Below are 20,335 nucleotides of genomic sequence, written 5' to 3'. Positions count from 1 at the left end.
TTGCTATTATTTTGCGGTACCTATGATTTTTAATTGCTCTATATTGCGTTTTTTTTGTGAGGCAAGGTAACAAAAAAATTGCTGTTTTGGCACCGTTTTTATTTTTAATTTTTTACAACATTCGTCTGACAGGGTAGATCGTGCTATTTTTATAGAGCAGGTTGTTATGGATGCAATGATATTAAATATGTCTACCTTCTTTGTTTATTTGCTTCAGTTTTACATAATAAAGCATTTTTGAAAAAAAAAATTATGTTTTTGTGTCTCTATTTTCTGAACGCCATATTTTTTTTTTCTGTCGATTGTCTTGTGCAGGGGCTCGTTTTTGCAGGAAGAGTTGACGTTTTTGTTGGTACCATTTTTGGGTACATATGATTTTTTGATCATTCATTATTACACTTTATGGGGCAAGGTGACCAAAATATTGGTTGTTTTAGCACAGTTTTTATTTATTTATTTAGGGGTTAGGTCATGTGACATTTTTATAGAGCAGATCGTTAAGGATGTGGCAATACCTAATATGTATACTTTTTATTATTTATTTAAGTTTTACACAATAAAAGCATTTTTGAAACCCAAAAAAATTATGTTTTAGTGTCACGATTGTCTGAGAGCCATAGCTTTTTTATTTTATGACAGATTGTCTTAGTTAGGGTCTCATTTTTTGTAGGGTGAGGTGACGGTTGGAATGGTACTATTTCGGGGGGCATACACCTTTTTGATGTTTCACTTTATGTCATGTTAGGTGCCCAAAAATGGCTTTTTTGGCACAGTTTTTTTTTTTTTTTTTACGGTGTTCACCTGAAGGGTGAGGTCAAGTGATATTTTTATAGAGCAGGTTGTTACGGACACGGCTATACCTAATGTCTACTTTTTTTATTTATTTCACTTTAACACAATAATAGCATTTTTGAAACAAAAAAATTATGTTGCAGGAAAAATGAAGAAAAATCCAGCTCTAGAATAGTGGAAAACGTAGTTTTATTTGAGTTTTTTTTAAATCTTCTAAACACAGGATAAGTTCAGTTACGCATTTCAGACCATAGGTAATTTGTGGTTCTTCCTCATGACACCATGATGTTATAATCAATCAGGTGACAAAAATGGCTTTTTTTACATAGTTTTTATTTTTATTTTTTTATGGTGTTTATTGGACTTGGAATATTATGTGATATATTTATATAGCCGGTCGTTACGGACACGGTGATACCTAATATGTGTGTTCTTTTTTTTCTATTTTTTATTATAAAATCTGGGGAAAGGGGCTTTTTTTTAATTTTTTTACTTCAAACTTTATTTCTAGTTTTATTAAAAACACTTTTTTTAACTTTTTTTTTAAAACTTTTTTTCTGTCCCACTCTGGGACTTCAACTTTTGGGGGTCTGATCCCCTCTGCAATGCATTACAATACATCTGTATTGTAATGCATTGCCTGTTAGTGGATTAGAGTCATACACCAACAGGTTGCCTAGAATACGGGCCTGAGGCTGGATCTCCTCGGCACCCGTAGAAGGCAGGTCCCGATGCCGTGCAAGGCATTGGGCAGCCTCTGCACGGCATCAGGCTGCCTTGTCACACATCGAGTCCCCGTGTTTTTGCTGATCTGTGCCTCTTAACTGGTATTAAAAAGCCATGCAGACGCTGCAACCCGACATGCTTCGCCGGAATACCGGCATCTTCAGGGGATCGGGGCAGTGCGGGTGTACAGCCGCGAGGACAATATATAACCTAGAGTACTGACGTCATAAGGTGACAAGGTCACCTGTGCTAGTGCTCGTACTTATGATCTAATAAACTCACCACTAATAGGGTAAGTATTCGCACTATCTGTCCCCTGTGGTGACGTATACTTACCTCCCCCCTCTTCCACCGGCACGGCGTTGTACTTACCAGAGCGTCCTGGAGGTCCGGCGCTTTCTTGCGCATACACGGGAACTTAGACATAGTTCCTTGAGCGTGTTGGTACTGCGCATGTCTTGGAACGAATAAACTGCCTCTTTCTGCGCATGCGCTTGGCTGTAATATATTGACTTGTTACTTTGTAAGATATTTATTAGAACTATCTGACATAAGATACTTCTCTCAATTTAGGTGAGAGAGGTGAAGTCTTGTAACAAATGAGTTGTGACTTGTTACAATTTATTCAAATGCTCTGCAGAGAGGTTAATGATATAGTACAAACAACACATTATATGACCTATTTTGCTTTTCACATTTATAATATACTAGTAGAAGCACCCGGCTTTACATGGGTATATTTTATCAATTTCATTTCATGTTTGTGTGTGTCATTAAAAGATATCGACAGTATCCACTATAACAGTGACATCTACAGTGGCCTGCCCCCTTAACAGTAACATCCACAGCGCACTCCCCTTTAACAGTGACCTCCAGAGAGGCCGCCCCTTTATTAGTGACCTCCACAGCAGCCTGCCCCCTTAACAGTAACATCCACAGTGCACTCCCCTTTAACAGTGACCTCCAGAAAGCCCGCCCCTTTATTAGTGACCTCCACAGTACCCCGTCTCATTAATGATTTCCACAATAACCCGCCTCCTTAACAGTAACCTCCACAGAGCTCCATTCCCTTAAAATGTGACCTCCACAACACCCTGCAGCCTTAACAGTGTCCTCTACAGCACCCCACCCCTTAAAACTGACCTCCATAGTGCACCGTCCCCTTAACTGGGACCTCCACCGTTCCCTGCCCCCTTAACAGAGACCTCCACAGCGCCCGCCCTTTTAACAGTGACCTCCACAGCATCCCGCCCCCTTAACAGTGACCTCCACAGCATCCCGCCCCCTTAACAGTGACCTCCACAGCAGCCCACCCCTATAACAGTGACCTCCACAGTACCCCATCTCCTTAACAGTGATTTCCACAACACCTTGTCCCCTTAACAGTGGCCTCTACAGCAATCTGCCCCTTAACACTGACCTCCATAGGGGACCGTCCCCTTAACTGTGACCTCCACAGCAGCCTGCCCCTAGGGTGGCCAGAGGTCCAGTTTTAGGCCGGACAGTCTGGCTTTCAGACTCCCTGTCCTCCGTCCTGCGCAGGGCCTGGACGAACACAGGGATGTCCTTTTGAACAGCTCACTCTCAGACAGCAGCACTGTGCTGTCTGAGCGTGAGCTGCAGGGAGAAAGTCACCCTCCCTCCCACCCCTGCAGCTGACAGCAGTTGATTTTTACCCTCATTTTTTCAATCCCTGTCGACTGCGGAGTGGGAGGGGGCGTGGCCTAACCGGGGCCTGTGGGCGGGTTTTTTAAGTCCATCTTTGAGGGTGGCCTGAATAGCCACCCTACTTGCCCCTGAACTGTGACCTCCACAGCACTCCGCTCCCTTAACAGTGTTATCCACAGCGCCCTGCCCCTTTAAAGCTGACCTACAGCAGTGAAGAAAAATGGCTGGGTTGTTATGGAAACCTAGTGTAAAACTGTGTGTATGTGGAGACTAAGGACCTGCAAGCTTCTATTGGCTGATAAGGGTCACGTGACCAGGCTTCTATTGACTAATGCATTCTTTTGGGAATATCTCAGGAACGGTACATGCTAGAGAGCTGAGACCTGGTCTAAAACCTTCCCGGACACCTGTGTGCCCAATTTCGTGATTGTAAATGTGACGGTGCGGATTCCTTTGGCGAACATACACACACTCAGTTTTATATAATATATGGAGCAATTTTAGGGCCACCAGAATTATTAATTTATTCACAGATGTAATTTACTGTAGTTTATTTTTCTTTTATTTTGAATTGATTACTATTGTGTACGTCTATTGATATATCTCAGTAGTATGGTATTGTATTCTTCCTGAGACTCAGGATGTCTATAGGTCAACTTATTATCAAAAATCTAAGTTTTTCTTCAGAGAATTTTTATTGTGCTTATTTTATATGGATTGTTACTAATCATTCAAATCCACATTTCTAGAGATTCTACTGCAGAAAGATATTATCTATCAGCTTTATACGTTGCCAGGTCAACTTGAAGTTCCAGAAGTTGGGTACTTATACTGTATAACCCTCTATTAACTAAAGAAATTGTAAAATTGTCCCCGTCTATTCATTTTACCATATATTTACACAGTAGAAATTCCTCTTTGAGTTTTATATCTTTATGTCATTGTGAGCTTATCACTGGAAGGACGAATAGGTAAAGCCTTCGTTTAGGCCATGAGGAGCGAGACGATTGAGACGGTGAATCCATCTCGTCTCCTCCTGTTGCAATCTTCTGTCAATGTTCCCTTGTCTTGGGCCAGATTTAATTTTAGTGATGCCCCAGAATTTGAGGTTCGAGGTGTTTCCCTGATGTTGAGATCTTACATGTCTGGCTATAGATGTATCCTCTTCTGTTTTGATACTGCTCAGGTGTCTTGAAATCCATCTCCTTAGTTCCTGTATTGTTTTTCCTACATAGATTTTGGGACAATCACATTTGATAACGTACTGTATACGACGCCTGTTGATTTGCAATTTACGTAATCTTTTATTTGATATACTGTATTTTCAAAGGTTTTGGTTGCAAAAAGTGCACTCGCCACATGGGAATGATCCCTTGTTGGTAACAGGGCCGGCGCTTCCATTAAGGCAAGGGGGGCAATTGCCCCCGGGCCCCCGCGTCCTAGGGGCACCTGCCGGCCCGCAACAAAACATATTTTCGTGGGCCCCGTCCCCCGTAGCGGCAAGTGGGGGCGGCGGCGGCAGGGCACAGGGAGATGAGCGCTTCCATTGTCCTCTCCATAGTCCTCTGTATCGCTGTCCTCAGGACAGCAATACAGATGGCAGTGCTGTGGGGCAGGGGAGGGAGAGGTGTGTCCCTTCCCCTTCCTCTGATAGGCTGCCGGCACTAGGCCGGCAGCTTATCAGAGGCCAGCGCAGGCAGCGTGATGACGTCATCGCGCCGCCTGAGCCGTACAGCGCGGGACACAGGCCGGAAGAGGCCTGCATCGCTGACATGGAGGTAAGTATAAGTGTTTGGTTTTTTGTGTGTGTTTTTTTTGTGTACAATACTGGCAGCTACTGATATGAGGGGGGGCTCTGGCTACTGGCACATGATGGGGGGCCTTTGGCTACTAGCACATGATGAGGGGGTCCTCTGGCTACTGGCACATAATATAGGGGGGCTCTCGCTACTGGCACATGATAGGGGGGCTCTGGCTATTGGCACATGATAGGGGGGCTCTGGCTACTGGCACATGATAGGGGGGCTCTGGCTACTGGCACATGATAGGGGGGGCCTATGGCTACTGGCACATGATGGGGGGCCTATGGCTACTGGCACATGATGGGGGGCCTATGGCTACTGGCACATGATGGGGGGGGCCTATGGCTACTGGCACATGATGCGGGGGCTCTGGCTACTGGCACATGATGGGGGGCTTTTGGCTACTAGTACATGATGAGGGGGGCTACTGGCACATGATATAGGGGGGGCTCTGGCTACTGGCACATGATAGGGGGGCTCTGGCTACTGGCACATGATAGGGGGGCTCTGGCTACTAGCACATGATAGGGGGGCTCTGGCTACTGGCACATGATAGAGAGGCTCTGGCTACTGGCACATGATAGGGGGGCCTATGGCTACTGGAACATAATGGGGGGCCTATGGCTACTGGCACATGATGGGGGGCCTATGGCTACTGGCACATGATGGGGGGGGCCTATGGCTACTGGCACATGATGCGGGGGCTCTGGCTACTGGCACATGATGGGGGGGCTCTGGCTACTGGCACATGATAGGGAGCCTCTGGCTACTGGCACATGATATGGGGGCTCTTGTTACTGGCACAAGATGCTGGGGGGGCTCTTATTACTGGCACATGATTGGGGGGCACATTTTACTGGCACATTATTGGGGGACATCTATGGGGGCACTTATTCCTGGCACATAATTGGTGGGCACTATAGGGGCATCTACTGAGGCCACAAAGAAGGGGTATTTTATATGGGGGCTCTGTACAGTAGCATTTTATACTGGGACACATTATGGTGGGTACTATGGGGAAGGGGAGAGGAGTACTATGGGGTCATCTACGGGGGCACTAAGAAGGGGTATTTTATACTTGCAAATTATGGGGGACACTGAGGGCATCTACTGGGGCACTATATATGGGGCATTTTATACTGGTACATTATGGGGGGCACTAGGAGGGAGGGGGAGAGGAGCACTATGGAGGCAATTACTGGGGGCACTAAATAGGGGTATTTTATACTGACACATTATGGGGGCACAATTTGGAACATTAGCTCAACTGGGGGCATTACAAGGGGGTATTATTTGCACTGTCACATTATAAGGAGAATTATTTCTACTGGGGGGCATTATGGTGGGCTTTATTACTCCCCCATGGTATGACCCCCTAGTAGCAGCACCAGCCTCTCCATGCTCTCCTATCCCTCTGCCCCTTCTCCAAATCCTTATTATGAAATCTTTCTCATTAGGATAAAGCACAACATCAGCTCCGCCGAGCCCCCGGCCAAAGTGTGGAAGTGGCGTCCGAGATCCCCAAGGGCCAAGTCAAGTAACTGTAAGTGTTCATGTGAAATATGTTTATACATATAGCCTACACTGTGCCACGCAATATACAGTTTCTTCTGTATGAACGTCCACAAATTAAATCTCCAGAGTCAATACGGGACGTTAAAGTCAGCAAGTGTCGGGGCGGGAGGGGCCTTATTGTTTTTTCGCCCCAGGGCCCCATTTCACCTAGAACCAGCCCTGGTTGGTAAGCCATGTTTCGGTTGTTGTTTTTTTGTATGATTGAAAGTGTCTATGCAAGCTTCCATAGGTGATGCTGGGATTTTTTTTACAAGACCTCATTTACGGTATATCAGTATCAGTTTGCAAGATGTGCAAGTGGCGTCTCAGAATTCTGTAGACTCTCTCATGTTGTACATCGTATGTCCCAATACAGCGTATCATCTTCCCTTCTTGCCTTGTATGTCTATCCATCAGTAGTTGGTTTCTTTCTGAGTTCTTTGCTTTATTGTATGCCCTGTGTAGGCTTTTTTTGGGATAACCTCTATCCACAAACCTTTTGTAAAGAAGTCTGCTCTCTTGTTCAAAGGCCTCTTCCGTAGAACAGTTACGCTTGCCTCACAAGTACTGTCCTTCTGGAATCCCCTAAGTAGAGCATGCCCTTACAGCACCAAAAATCACGGAGTGATGGCAGCACATATCTCTGTGTAAGTAGGGGTGTGCTGCCAACAATATGCAAACTGGATGGGGGAATGAATGTTCAGACCCAATTTAATGTGCATTGGGCCATGATAAAATGAGCACTGACTTGTCTGTTGACCGGTGCTCAGTCATGGCTGAGCTTGTCCTGTGTAAAAGAAGCCTAAGGGCTCATGCACACAAACATGTGTCGCCCGTGCCTGTACTGCGGCCCGCAAAAAAGCGGGTCCGCAATATATGGGCACCGGCCGTGTGCGCCTCGTATCACAGATGTGGACCCATTCACTTGAATAGGTCCGCAATCTGCAAGATACAGAACGGTGCAGAGTGGAGGCATGGAGCCAGGGGCGTAACTACGATAGCGGCAGACCATGCGACTGCTATAGGGCCCAGGACAAGAGGGGGCCCAGTTAGCATTATCTCCTCTTCTACTGGGGGTGAAAACTTGGTCAGGACTCTACCCTCTAAAGGAACAACTTTTAGCAAGTGAGGCAGTGGGAAAATGGCCCAAGGGTCTTTAAAAAGGGTTTAGGCGGAAACCTGTCCTGTGTGGGGGGCCTGGTTTGACCCTTGCTATGGGGGCCCTTACTTCTCTATGTACGCCACTGTATGGAGCGGAGTGCTTCTGTGGGATTTTGATCCATGCCTCAGCACAGCAACAAAATAGAACATGTGCGGACTGAATCTTGCGGATTGCTGACCCAATCAAGTGAATGGGTCCACATCCACAAAAGGCGGGCACACGGCCAGTGCCCCTTCATTGCAGACTGCAAGTTGCGGTCCGCAGCATGGGCACAGGGTGCACACTTTTGTGTGCATGAGCCCTAAGTAACATGTGGAGGTCTTATACTCAGGACACCAGTAGGATCAGGATCTCTTGTGACCAAAGGCCCTTTAACATGACCAGATGATCGGGCCAATTATCAGGAATGTTCATTCCCAATTATTGGACCGTGTAAACATGCCGACAATCCACCGATCGATGTGTCATTGTGCAGTGGCCAGGTACAAGTGGATAATATTCTGTATTTGTCGTGACGCCAATTGCAGCATGCGCAGGGTACTACCCCAGGGCCCTTCCAAAGTGTTATAATGCACGTTCCAGATAAGTTCAAACGTTGCTTTACTTAAAATAACTTGTATCCAAGCAGTATACAGCTTTGGTCTCTTGGTCCCAGCAGGTTTTGGCAATAATTGGCAGGAATGAATACTTCTGCTTTAAATGTAGAGCTTGCAGGATAAAACGTCTGATAGCTCTGTAACTGTGGCAGGATTAGCTTCTGCACTGATCTGTAACTTATGCTGTTTGGGGACAGACTAGCTGAGGAGGAATAGGCTTCTCCTAGGTCTCCGGACTTATCTCACAGATGGATTCTCAGGGGATGCTTTCTTCCTGGAATTCTGGAGTTTGGGTGTAGTTTCTGCTTTCTTCATCCAGCAGAGCTGAAGGTGCTCAGACTGGATATATGGCCAAGTCTCAGCTGAGACTAGGTCCTTGCTGTCTTCCCTATGCAGGGGAACTCCACACACACACACATACACCCTACCCCTAGCAGGGGGTGGGCTACACTCCTTCTAACTTCCTTCTCCACCCAAACTGCAGGATGTGGGTCCAGCCCACCTCTCCACAGAGGGGGAGCTAAGCTGGAATAATCCATTCCAGCTCAGATACACTAAACTGTAGCTTGTACCTGCCAATGGGTTGCTGCCACCTGCTGGTAGTCAGGCAAATTACATGAACAATTGCATTTAACATAGTTTTGTACGCACATTTGTGGAGAACGTAATGTAAATTATATCAGATGACAGTATAAAGGCTCTTAGGAGATAGTAGCGGGGTAGAGGCGTGTAGTAACACAACTCTGGGGTGTTACATTTGCTCATTTGTCGGCTTATCTGATAATTTCTGTTGCACAATATATCAGCATTTCTCAGCAGCACATCACCCTGTGTAAACAACAAAGATGTGCCTCTGACAAACAATGAATCTGTATGGGGATGAATGATCGTAGTAATGATCATTCCTCCTAATAAAACAGCGATCATTGCTGCATGTTAGTAACCAGGAATGAAGATAAACTAAAACGACTACCTGGCATGGAAACAGTATGCCCAGCTGCCCTGTTTGAACTTTATTATCTACTGTAATACCATACAGTGCCCAAATCAAAGAATCCATTGATGCCAATAGAGACTGTGTAATACTTTGTTTCTCCTGTGGAGGCACTGCAGGGAAATCTAACACTTTCTCTACAGGTTATAAAAGGGATCCTAGCAATGGTGCACCCTCATTTTTATGGGGTCCTTCTAATAAAAAGTTTTGCCCAAAGCATCTTGAATGCAGTCTAATCTATTTTAACCTTTTGCCACCGCTGTACTTGTTACAGAGGCAGACTACACTATGGGGCGTCACTGAACTCCTTCTGCTATTAACACAAATCAACTGAATTTTCTCAAAGCAACCACTAGGGGCTGTCCAGTGCAATAAGATTTTTCACAGCTTCCATTAATTTCAATGGAAACTGTATTCATTAAAATGCACAGAGCTCCCCCTAGTGGTGGAAGTCATTTTTTTTTTTATTACAATATCCTTCATTTAATCTTAAATTCAGCAGAAATCCTCACTGGGGTGGGGATTGGAGCTAAAGGTTCATATAAAGTTTTGCTTAGGGGCCCTAAGAGATCTGTGTACTCATCCCTGCCATTTCCATTCCATTGGTCACCCTTCAGATACAGTTGCAAGAAAAAGTATGTGAACCCTTTGGAATGTTATGGATTTCTGCACAAATTGGTCATAAAATGTGATCTGATCTTCATCTAAGTCGCAACAATAGACAATCACAGTCTGCTTAAACTAATAACACACAAAGAATTAAATGTTACCATGTTTTTATTGAACACACCATGTAAACATTCACAGTGCAGGTGGAAAAAGTATGTGAACCCTTGGATTTAATAACTGGTTGAACCTCCTTTGGCAGCAATAACTTCCACCAAACGTCTCCTGTAGTTGCAGATCAGACGTGCACAACGGTCAGGAGTAATTCTTGACCATTCCTCTTTACAGAACTGTTTCAGTTCAGCAATATTCTTGGGATGTCTGGTGTGAATCGCTTTCTTGAGGTCATGCCACAGCATCTCAATTGGGTTGAGGTCAGGACTCTGACTGGGCCACTCCAGAAGGCGGATTTTCTTCTGTTTAAGCCATTCTGTTGTTGATTTACTTCTATGCTTTGGGTCGTTGTCCTGTTGCAACACCCATCTTCTGTTGAGCTTCAGCTGGTGGACATATGGCCTTAAGTTCTCCTGCAAAATGTCTTGATAAACTTGGGAATTAATTTTTCCTTCGATGATAGCAATCCGTCCAGGCCCTGACGCAGCAAAGCAGCCACAAACCATGATGCCCCCACCACCATACTTCACAGTTGGGATGAGGTTTTGATGTTGGTGTGCTGTGCCTCTTTTTCTCCACACATAGTGTTTTGTGTTTCTTCCAAACAACTCAACTTTGGTTTCATCTGTCCAGAGAATATTTTGCCAGTACTGCTGTGGAACATCCAGGTGCTCTTGTGCAAACTGTAAACGTGCAGCAATGTTTTTTTTGGACAGCAGTGGCTTCCTCTGTGGTATCCTCCCATGAAATCCACTCTTGTTTAGTGTTTTACGTATCGTAGATTCACTAACAGGGATGTTAGCATATGCCAGAGACTTTTGTAAGTCTTTAGCTGACACTCTAGGATTCTTCTTCACCTCATTGAGCAGTCTGCGCTGTGCTCTTGCAGTCATCTTTACAGGACGGCCACTCCTAGGGAGAGTAGCAGCAGTGCTGAACTTTCTCCATTTATAGACAATTTGTCTTACCGTGGACTGATGAACAGCAAGGCTTTTGGAGATACTTTTATAACCTTTTTCAGCTTTATGTAAGTCAACAATTCTTAATCATAGGTCTTCTGAGAGCTCTTTTGTGCGAGGCATCATTCACATCAGGCAATGCTTCTTGTGAAAAGCAAACCCAGAACTGGTGTGTGTTTTTTATAGGGCAGGGCAGCTGTAACCAACACCTCCAATCTCATCTCATTGATTGGACTCCAGTTGGCTGACACCTCGCTCCAATTAGCTCTTGGAGATGTCATTAGTCTAGGGGTTCACATACTTTTTCCACCTGCACTGTGAATGTTTACATGGCGTGTTCAATAAAAACATGGTAACATTTAATTCTTTGTGTGTTATTAGTTTAAGCAGACTGTGATTGTCTATTGTTGTGACTTAGATGAAGATCAGATCACATTGTATGACCAATTTGTGCAGAAATCCATATCATTCCAAAGGGTTCACATACTTTTTCTTGCAATTGTATATGACCATAAGTTCTGACAGGGCAAGACGGCGAGAATGCAAAGGATCAAGAAGGTTCAGTCACTTTTCAGTTTAAGGAAAATGTTTCCGGCGCCGGTGATAAAAGCGGAAGCTTCAATGTCTTAGGCGCCGATTCACATTGTAGTCGTGTTCATCTCTCTGTCACAATTTTGCTATAAATTATTGAAACCCTTTTCACCACTGAGAAGGAAGAAAGAGAATAAAAAAAATTACAAAGAGCCTTATCCAGAAGGAAATTTCACAGTTTCTATCAGATAGCACAGGGCTCCTTTAACGCGCCGATGCAAAAAAAAAAAAAAAAAAAGAGCATCGCCATTTTACGTAACTTGTGCCATCAGCTCCCCTGGCAGATGAGGGGGACTCAATCCTGCTTTGAATGGTTTTATCTCTGAGAAACATGAATACCTTCATCAGAGCGTGCCGCACCTTTCAGGTGAATGGCTCTGTTTTCCCACAGATAAGATACCGTGAGCGTAATTAGAAAAAAAACACGTCTCAAGGCCAGGCAGCTCCTCCAGAAAATAAGCAGGATCATTAGTGTAATACCACAGCGCACCAGCAGATGGCGATGCAGGATTTGAAATTTTTTGCTGCAAGAAAAAAATAAATTAATAGGTTTTCTTTTGAGAGTCCTTAGTTAAATAAATGATAAAATAATAATTGTAGGATTGTACATTTATGGGAAATAGTGTGCATGCACCGTATCTATTTTATGAGGCTACCTTGCCCTTAAAGGGATTTTGTGCATTACTTAGATCTGTGATGAGGACCAAGCACGTCCATTGAAGTCTATTGGTCCGTGAAAACCTCTGACACACATCCGTGTTGTGTCCATGTTGCGTTTGTTTTTCACTGAAGACTAATAAGAGATTCTTTGGAAATGAATCAATGTCAGTGAATTATCGATGACACACGGATGGTAAAAACGGACACAAGGACCAACCCAAGATCCTTCATGGACATCTCCACGGATGAAACACGCACACTTTTTTGACACCGACACGGAAATGTGAACGAGGCCTTAGCGGCTCTTCTTTTTAAACCAAAAGCCCTATCTTCAAGACAGCCCCTTAAGTAACTTTATGAATGGACCTAATTATTTATCTTATACGGATTCTAAGTTACCATCTCTATTATTCTCCAGAGCTGCATTCACAATTCTGCTGGTTCTAATGCAGATGTTTCTTGTACATTGACTGGTGTAAAGATGGGAGCAAACAATGTGCAGCCACTGAACAAGCAAGGAGCGCGCAGAGAATTTCTCCTTTAAGTGGAAGAACTTGTGTTAATGTTTATGTTTCCATTTTACATAAAGAAATAATGGGCATTCAGTATGAAGTTTCCCCCATCGACTACATTAGAAGAACTCTCAGCTGCAGTTTTCATCCTTTGCCGTCCATGAGCGATTGTGTCTGAGGCAATTTCCTTTCATTTCATAGACTGCGGAGAAGAAAACACAGTGGATTGTTCTTTTCCCTTTTCCCAGCACTTGATTACACTGCAGTGTTATTTATGTGTCTCTGCTCCAGCTGTGTGAGGTTTACAGTACATGTATAACTTCTGGACTTCTGAGATGCACCAACTTTTATTATCACAGAGGTAAGGAGGAATCATTGGATCCCATAAATATTGTAAATAAATAGAAGCAAATTATTTATCCTGTACTGATCCTGAGTTACATCCTGTATTATACTCCAGAGCTGCACTCACTATTCTGCTGGTGCAGTCACTGTGTACATACATTACTTATCCTGTACTGATCCTGAGTTACATCCTGTATTATACTCCAGAGCTGCACTCACTATTCTGCTGGTGCAGTCACTGTGTACATACATTACTTATCCTGTACTGATCCTGAGTTACATCCTGTATTATACTCCAGAGCTGCACTCACTATTCTGCTGGTCCAGTCACTGTGTACATACATTACTTATCATCAACTGATCCTGAGTTACATCCTGTATTATACTCCAGAGCTGCACTCACTATTCTGCTGGTGGAGTCACTGTGTACATACATTACTTATCCTGTACTGATCCTGAGTTACATCCTGTATTATACTCCAGAGCTGCACTCACTATTCTGCTGGTGCAGTCACTGTGCACATACATTACTTATCCTGTACTGATCCTGAGTTACATCCTGTATTATACTCCAGAGCTGCACTCACTATTCTGCTGGTGCAGTCACTGTGTACATACATTACTTATCCTGTACTGATCCTGAGTTACATCCTGTATTATATTCCAGAGCTGCACTCACTATTCTGCTGGTGCAGTCACTGTGTACATACATTACTTATCCTGTACTGATCCTGAGTTACATCCTGTATTATACTCCAGAGCTGCACTCACTATTCTGCTGGTGCAGTCACTGTGTACATACATTACTTATCCTGTACTGATCCTGAGTTACATCCTGTATTATACTCCAGAGCTGCACTCACTATTCTGCTGGTGCAGTCACTGTGTACATACATTACTTATCCTGTACTGATCCTGAGTTACATCCTGTATTATACTCCAGAGCTGCACTCACTATTCTGCTGGTGCAGTCACTGTGTACATACATTACTTATCCTGTACTGATCCTGAGTTACATCCTGTATTATACTCCAGAGCTGCACTCACTATTCTGCTGGTGCAGTCACTGTGTACATACATTACTTATCCTGTACTGATCCTGAGTTACATCCTGTATTATACTCCAGAGCTGCACTCACTATTCTGCTGGTACAGTCACTGTGTACATACATTACATTACTTATCCTGTACTGATCCTGACTTACATCCTGTATTATACTCCAGAGCTGCACTCACTATTCTGCTGTTGCAGTCACTGTGTACATACATTACTTATCCTGTACGGATCCTGAGTTACATCCTGTATTATACTCCAGAGCTGCACTCACTATTCTGCTGGTGCAGTCACTGTGTACATACATTACATTACTTATCCTGTACTGATTCTGACTTACATCCTGTATTATACTCCAGAGCTGCACTCACTATTCTGCTGTTGCAGTCACTGTGTACATAACATTACTTATCCTGTACTGACCCTGGGTTATATCCTGTATTATACTCCAGAGCTGCACTTACTACAACCGTATTTTTCACCCTATAAGACGCACCTAGGTTTTAAAGGAGAAAAATAAGATAAAATAACATTTTTCATCAGGGCTCAGCTCAGACCCCAATGTTAATCAGACCTCAGAACAGACCCCCAATGTTAATAAGGCCCCTATTCTGACCTCCATGTTAATAAGCCCCCATATTAATCAGACCTCAGATCAGAGAGAAAAAAATAAACCAATTTACCTCTCCTGCTCCGGCCGCCATCCCTGAGATCCAGCTCCTGCTCTTCCTGCTGAGCGCTGTGTGGTGACCTGATGCCACACAGTGTGAGGTCACAGAGCGCTGACGTCCTCATGCTGTGTGCAGGTCATAGCACAGCGTGAGGAGCCCTGCAGGAGAAGTCCAGGGAGTGGTGAGTACAGAGCTCGCACGGGTAGAGCTGCATTCACTGTTCCCCATTCCTCCTATACTAATGAGCGTTTCCATTAGTATTCGCTCCATAAGATGCACTGACATCTTATAGGGCGAAAAAAAAATCCTGTATATAATGTTGTGACTGTGCAGCGAGCCGCTGGGGAAGCCAAAGCAGAGAATGGGAGTGGTAGTGGCTTTGATCATGATGTGTCATGGTGTACTCTCTCAGGCCATCACTCCCTGGGTCAGTGCAGTCAAGGATGGGCGCCCTGTGTTCCTTTAAAGGGATTCTGTCATGAGATTTTAGCCCTATAAGCTAAACATATGCCCATATCCGTACAAATGACCTGAATCCTAAACTGGCCTCATTAAACCTTCTTGTGGCTCTATTAGCCCAAAAAACAGGTTTTTATAACCTGTCAATCACCTACCTAAGGTGCCCAAGGGGTTTTCCGTTAATACCGGGTGCCTGGCTGCACCCATCGCCGTCTGGTGCCCAGCGCAGCCTTCCCAGTCTTAATTGCCGCCCTCCCTCTCTAAAGTGGCGCCTTCCTCACCTCAGCGCCCCCTCCGCAATCCTCCCGTCCCTCTGCCAGATCTGGCGCCTGAACACTAGGCTCAGCCTGATGCGCTGCGGACTCCTGGCAGCTGCTTTGTGGAGCGATCGATAGCCGGTCGATGCGGACGCGGCGATACCTAATATGTATACTTTTTTTTTTATTTATGTAAGTTTTACACAATGGTTTTATTGTTTCCATAGTCTGAGAGCCATCATTTTTTCAGTTTTTGAGCGATTACCTTGGGTAGGGTATGATTTTTGCGGGATGAGATGACGGTTTTATTGGCACTATTTTGGGGTGCGTGTGACTTTTTGATCGCTTGTTATTACACTTTTTGTGATGTAAGGTGACAAAAAATGGTTTATTTAGCACAGTTTTTATTTTACATTTTTTACGGTATTCATCTGAGGGGTTAGGTCATGTGATATTTTCATAGAGCCGGTCGATACGGACGCGGCGATACCTAATATGTATACTTTTTATTTATTTATGTAAGTTTTACACAATAATAGCTTTTTTAAAACAAAAAGAAATTATGTTTTAGTGTCTCCATATTCTGAGCCATAGTTATTTTTATTTTTTGGGCGATTGTCTCAGGTAGGGGCTAATTTTTTGCGGGATGAGGTGACGGTTAGATTGGTACTATTTTGGTGGGCAAACGCCTTTTTGATCGCTTGCTGTTGTACTTTTTGTGATGTAAGGTGACAAAAAATGGTTTATTTAGCACAGTTTTTTTTTCATCTGAGGGGTTAGGTCATGTGATATGTTTATAGAGCCGGTCGATACGGACGCGTCGATAACTAATATGTATACTTTTTTTTTCCCCTATTTTTTACCAATTTTTTTTTTACTTTATTTGGGGAAAATTAAGTTTTTGTTTATTTCTACTTGAAACTTTAAATTTTTTGGGGGAAACTTTATTTTTTAAACTTTTTTTTCACTTTATTTTTTGTCCCACTTTGGGACTTGAACTTTTGGGGGTCTAATCCTTTACAATGCATTCCAATACTTCTGTATTGGAATGCATTGGCTGTATGAGTAATACTGTGAGTATTACTCATACAGCTTCCGGCCTGTAAGATCCAGGGGGCTGGATCTCACAGGCTCGTCACCGGAAGGCAGCGCAATGCTTTCCTTAGGCATCGCGCTGCCTTCCATGCCATCGGGTCCCCCCTACAGCCGCACGGGGACCCGATGGCACCGCCCGCCGCCACCGCCGCAGCTAAAAGCCGCAAACAACAGGTCTGAATTGACCTGCGGTTTACTGCGATCGCCGACAGGGGGGGTCACGGGACCCCCCCGCGCATTTAGCCAAGGTGCCTGCTCAATGATTTGAGCAGGCACCGGGTTCCGATCACCGCCCGCCGGGCGGCGGTGATCGGAAATACACAGGACGTACCGGTACGTCATGGGTCTTTAAGGACTCGGGAAACATGGCGTACCGGTATGTCCTAAGTCCTTAAGGGTTTAATATTGTTATGCAACTGTTTTTACATGTGACGTGCCTGGTTTTCAGGAAGTTAGAGGAGTTGAGTGAGAGAGTCCAAAGAGACCAGACAAGACACGGTGAGGGAAGCGTTTTCCTCTCATGATGCAGGAGCGTTGGGAAAGCAGCTCGTAGAGCAGGTAACTCCTTAAATTTATAGGACTTTGTATCTTAGAGGGGGAAAATGGGTCCAAGACACCCCACTCTGTTTTAGACAGTAACCAAAACTTGAAACTCAAGATAGCATTATGGAATAAACAGTCAAGGCCAACTGCCAGAACCGTGCATACTGCTGGAACCAAGAAAGAGAAATATAAAGTACTGTTCTGTTACTGCAAGTCTATTCCAAGCAAAGAAAAGTTAAACTTCACAAAGCCTGGACTTCATTTTGTTCCTCTCGCCAATTCAATCTCTGCAACGGAGAGTGAACCCCAGGAAGCGACAGCTTGAAGGTTGGAGCAACGTCACACAAACATTAGGCCACAGTATACCACTCGCCTATTACACACTGGGACTACTCTACTGAGGGAAGCGTGCTGCACATAGGGTGTCTTAACATGTTATCCCTTTGTAGCAGCAGGGTCTGGAACACATAAAGCTGGGTTACCTTGTTGACTTGGACACTGGGGCTATTCAGAGCCTCCTTCAAAACTTCTACTCTTTCCTCTCCTGGAGCTCTTAGTGAACGCTCTTGGGCTTGAAGCTGGGGGAGAAAAGCACATCAGGTCTGCCCCCTACCTCCACCCTACTATAACTTGAATCTTCTGTAACCAGGGGGAGAGCCAGCCCTAATCCTAAATTCCAGAGAGGGCTGGGGCAGGATTTTTAGCTCTGGGCACGCCTAGCACATGCAGAAATATACTGAATACATTAACATTACAAACAGTACAAATCATTTGCAGATACCCTCAGTTGTACTGGGGTACTGTTACTGTATCATGTAAGCACAGGAAATGTAAAGAACGGACAATAATACCCATATTTGCTCTTTCACCAGCGTAAGAGTCACAGTTTTGCTGGAATTGACAGTGAAAACAATCAACAAGCCTGTCATCGACACACCCCTAATGCTAGTTTTACACCTCGTGTCAGAACTAGTGTTGGTCGAGCACCAAATTGCCTCTACCGAGCACCCGAGCACAATGGAAGTCAATGGGAGAACCCGAGCATTAAACCAGGCACCCCCTGCTCTGAAGAATGGAGGGTGTCTGGTTCACAGGAAAAGGTCAGAAATTGATGGAAACACCACCGAAATGGTTCGGGAACAGCATGGGGAGGATGTCTGGATGCATCTTGGACTCCCAGGTCACTTTTACAGACTGACAATAATACGCACCGAACCAAAGATAAAATCGATTTTAGAGGAAAAATTGTTAGGAAACATTCTTTCCTGTATATTTACTTGTATATAAAGTGCGAGTGCACAAAAAGGAGGGCCTCATTCACATTGTGGTACAATTGTTCAGGTAGTGGGACTCCTACACTCATAAAGCCTATGCACTAAGTGAAAGGGCTGCCAAAAATTACAAGGAACCGGCACTCCAATACACCCTTTGTTACACATAAAGGAGGGAATCATACACAACTTTGAAAAATTATGATTGATGGCCTGCTGGTGACCCTCAAAAACATTAGGAGCAATGGCCTGCTGGCGACCCTCTAAAACATTAGGAGCAATGGCCTGCTGGCGACCCTCTAAAACATTAGGGGCGAGGGCCTGCTGCTGTGCTGACCATCTAAACAAATTTGTGGGCAAGGGCCTGCTGCCGAGCTGACCATCTAAAAATTTTTGTGGGCGAGGGGCTGCTGCCGAGCTGACCATCTAAAAATTTAGGGGTGGGGGTCTGCTGCTGAGCTGACCATCTAAAACATTATGGTTGAGGGCCTGCTGGTGACCCTCAAAAACATGGGTGAGGGCCTGCTGGTCACCCTCTAAAACCCTCTAAAACATTATGGGTGAGGGCCCGCTGCTGAGCTGACCCTCTAAAACATTAGGAGCGAGGGCAGCCTAATAAGCATGTTGATATGATGAAGGAGGAGGATGAGAAAAGGGAGATTGAACCATATACCCTTTTTTGTGGTGGAAGGGTTTCAGAGAATACAGTGTATTCAATACACCATAAAAGCCACATTAAGAGTGCCTTTATGTTCAGCCGCTTTCCTCTGGTGAAGTAGAGAAGTCAGGGACAATCCAGGCCTTGTTCATTTTTATAAGAGTCAACCGGTCAGCATTTTCAGTTGACAGTCGGATGCGCTTATCAGTTATTATGCCACCAGCAACACTAAATACCCGCTCTGACAAAACGCTGGCGGCAGGGCAGGCCAGCACCTCCAAGGCGTAGAGTTCGTGCCATGTGTCCAGCTTGGACACACAATAGTTGTAAGGGACACAGGGATCACTGAGGATGCTGACACGGTCTGCTATGTACTCCTTCACCATCTTCCAAAATATTTCTCCCCTTGTGACACTAGGCCGCGCATCAGGTTGAGGGTGCTGGCGGGGTGTCATAAAACTGTCCCAGGCCTTGTAGAGTGTTTCCCTGCCTCTGTTGGAACTGCTGTGTGTTCCCCTCGTCTCCCCTACTCGGTTGGCCAAGGAAGTACGTACTTTGCAGGCAGCGTTGTCAGCTGGAAATTTTTGGAACAATTTTTCGACAAGGACCTTCTGGTATTGCACCATTTTGCTCGTCCTCTCCACCACAGGAATGAGAGATGAGACGTTCTCTTTGTAGCGGGGGTCGAGAAGGGTGAACACCCAGTAATCGGTGTTGGCCAAAATGCGTAAAACGTGAGGGTCACGGGAAAGGCAGCCTAACATAAATTTAGCCATGTGTGCCAGAGTCCCAACAGACAAGACTTTGCTGTCCTCATCAGGAGGATGACTCTCAATCTCTTGATCCTCTTCCTCCTCTTTTACCCATCTACGCTGAACAGATGGAATAAAACTTCCATGGGTACTACCCTCTGTAGCGGAGGTAACCGTCTCCTGCTCCTCCTCCACCTCATCCAATTTGCACTGAGAAGACGAACTGAGGTTGGTCTGGCTATCAACCTGTGTAATGTCTTCCCCCATTTCCACCTCTTCCAACAGTCGCACAACAGTCGGTGAGCTGTCAATTGCAAGTGCTGCTGCAGTGCTGCCAGACTGGCGGAAGCTGTCGATGACTTTCGGAAATGGGCACACACGCGGTGCACCTTTACCAGTAGCTCAGGTAGGTTTTGAGAAACCGCTGAACCACT

This window comes from Bufo bufo, chromosome 3 (assembly GCF_905171765.1).
Source record: "Bufo bufo chromosome 3, aBufBuf1.1, whole genome shotgun sequence".
Classification (NCBI taxonomy): Eukaryota; Metazoa; Chordata; class Amphibia; order Anura; family Bufonidae; genus Bufo; species Bufo bufo.
Note: the sequence above shows the minus strand (reverse complement) of the source record.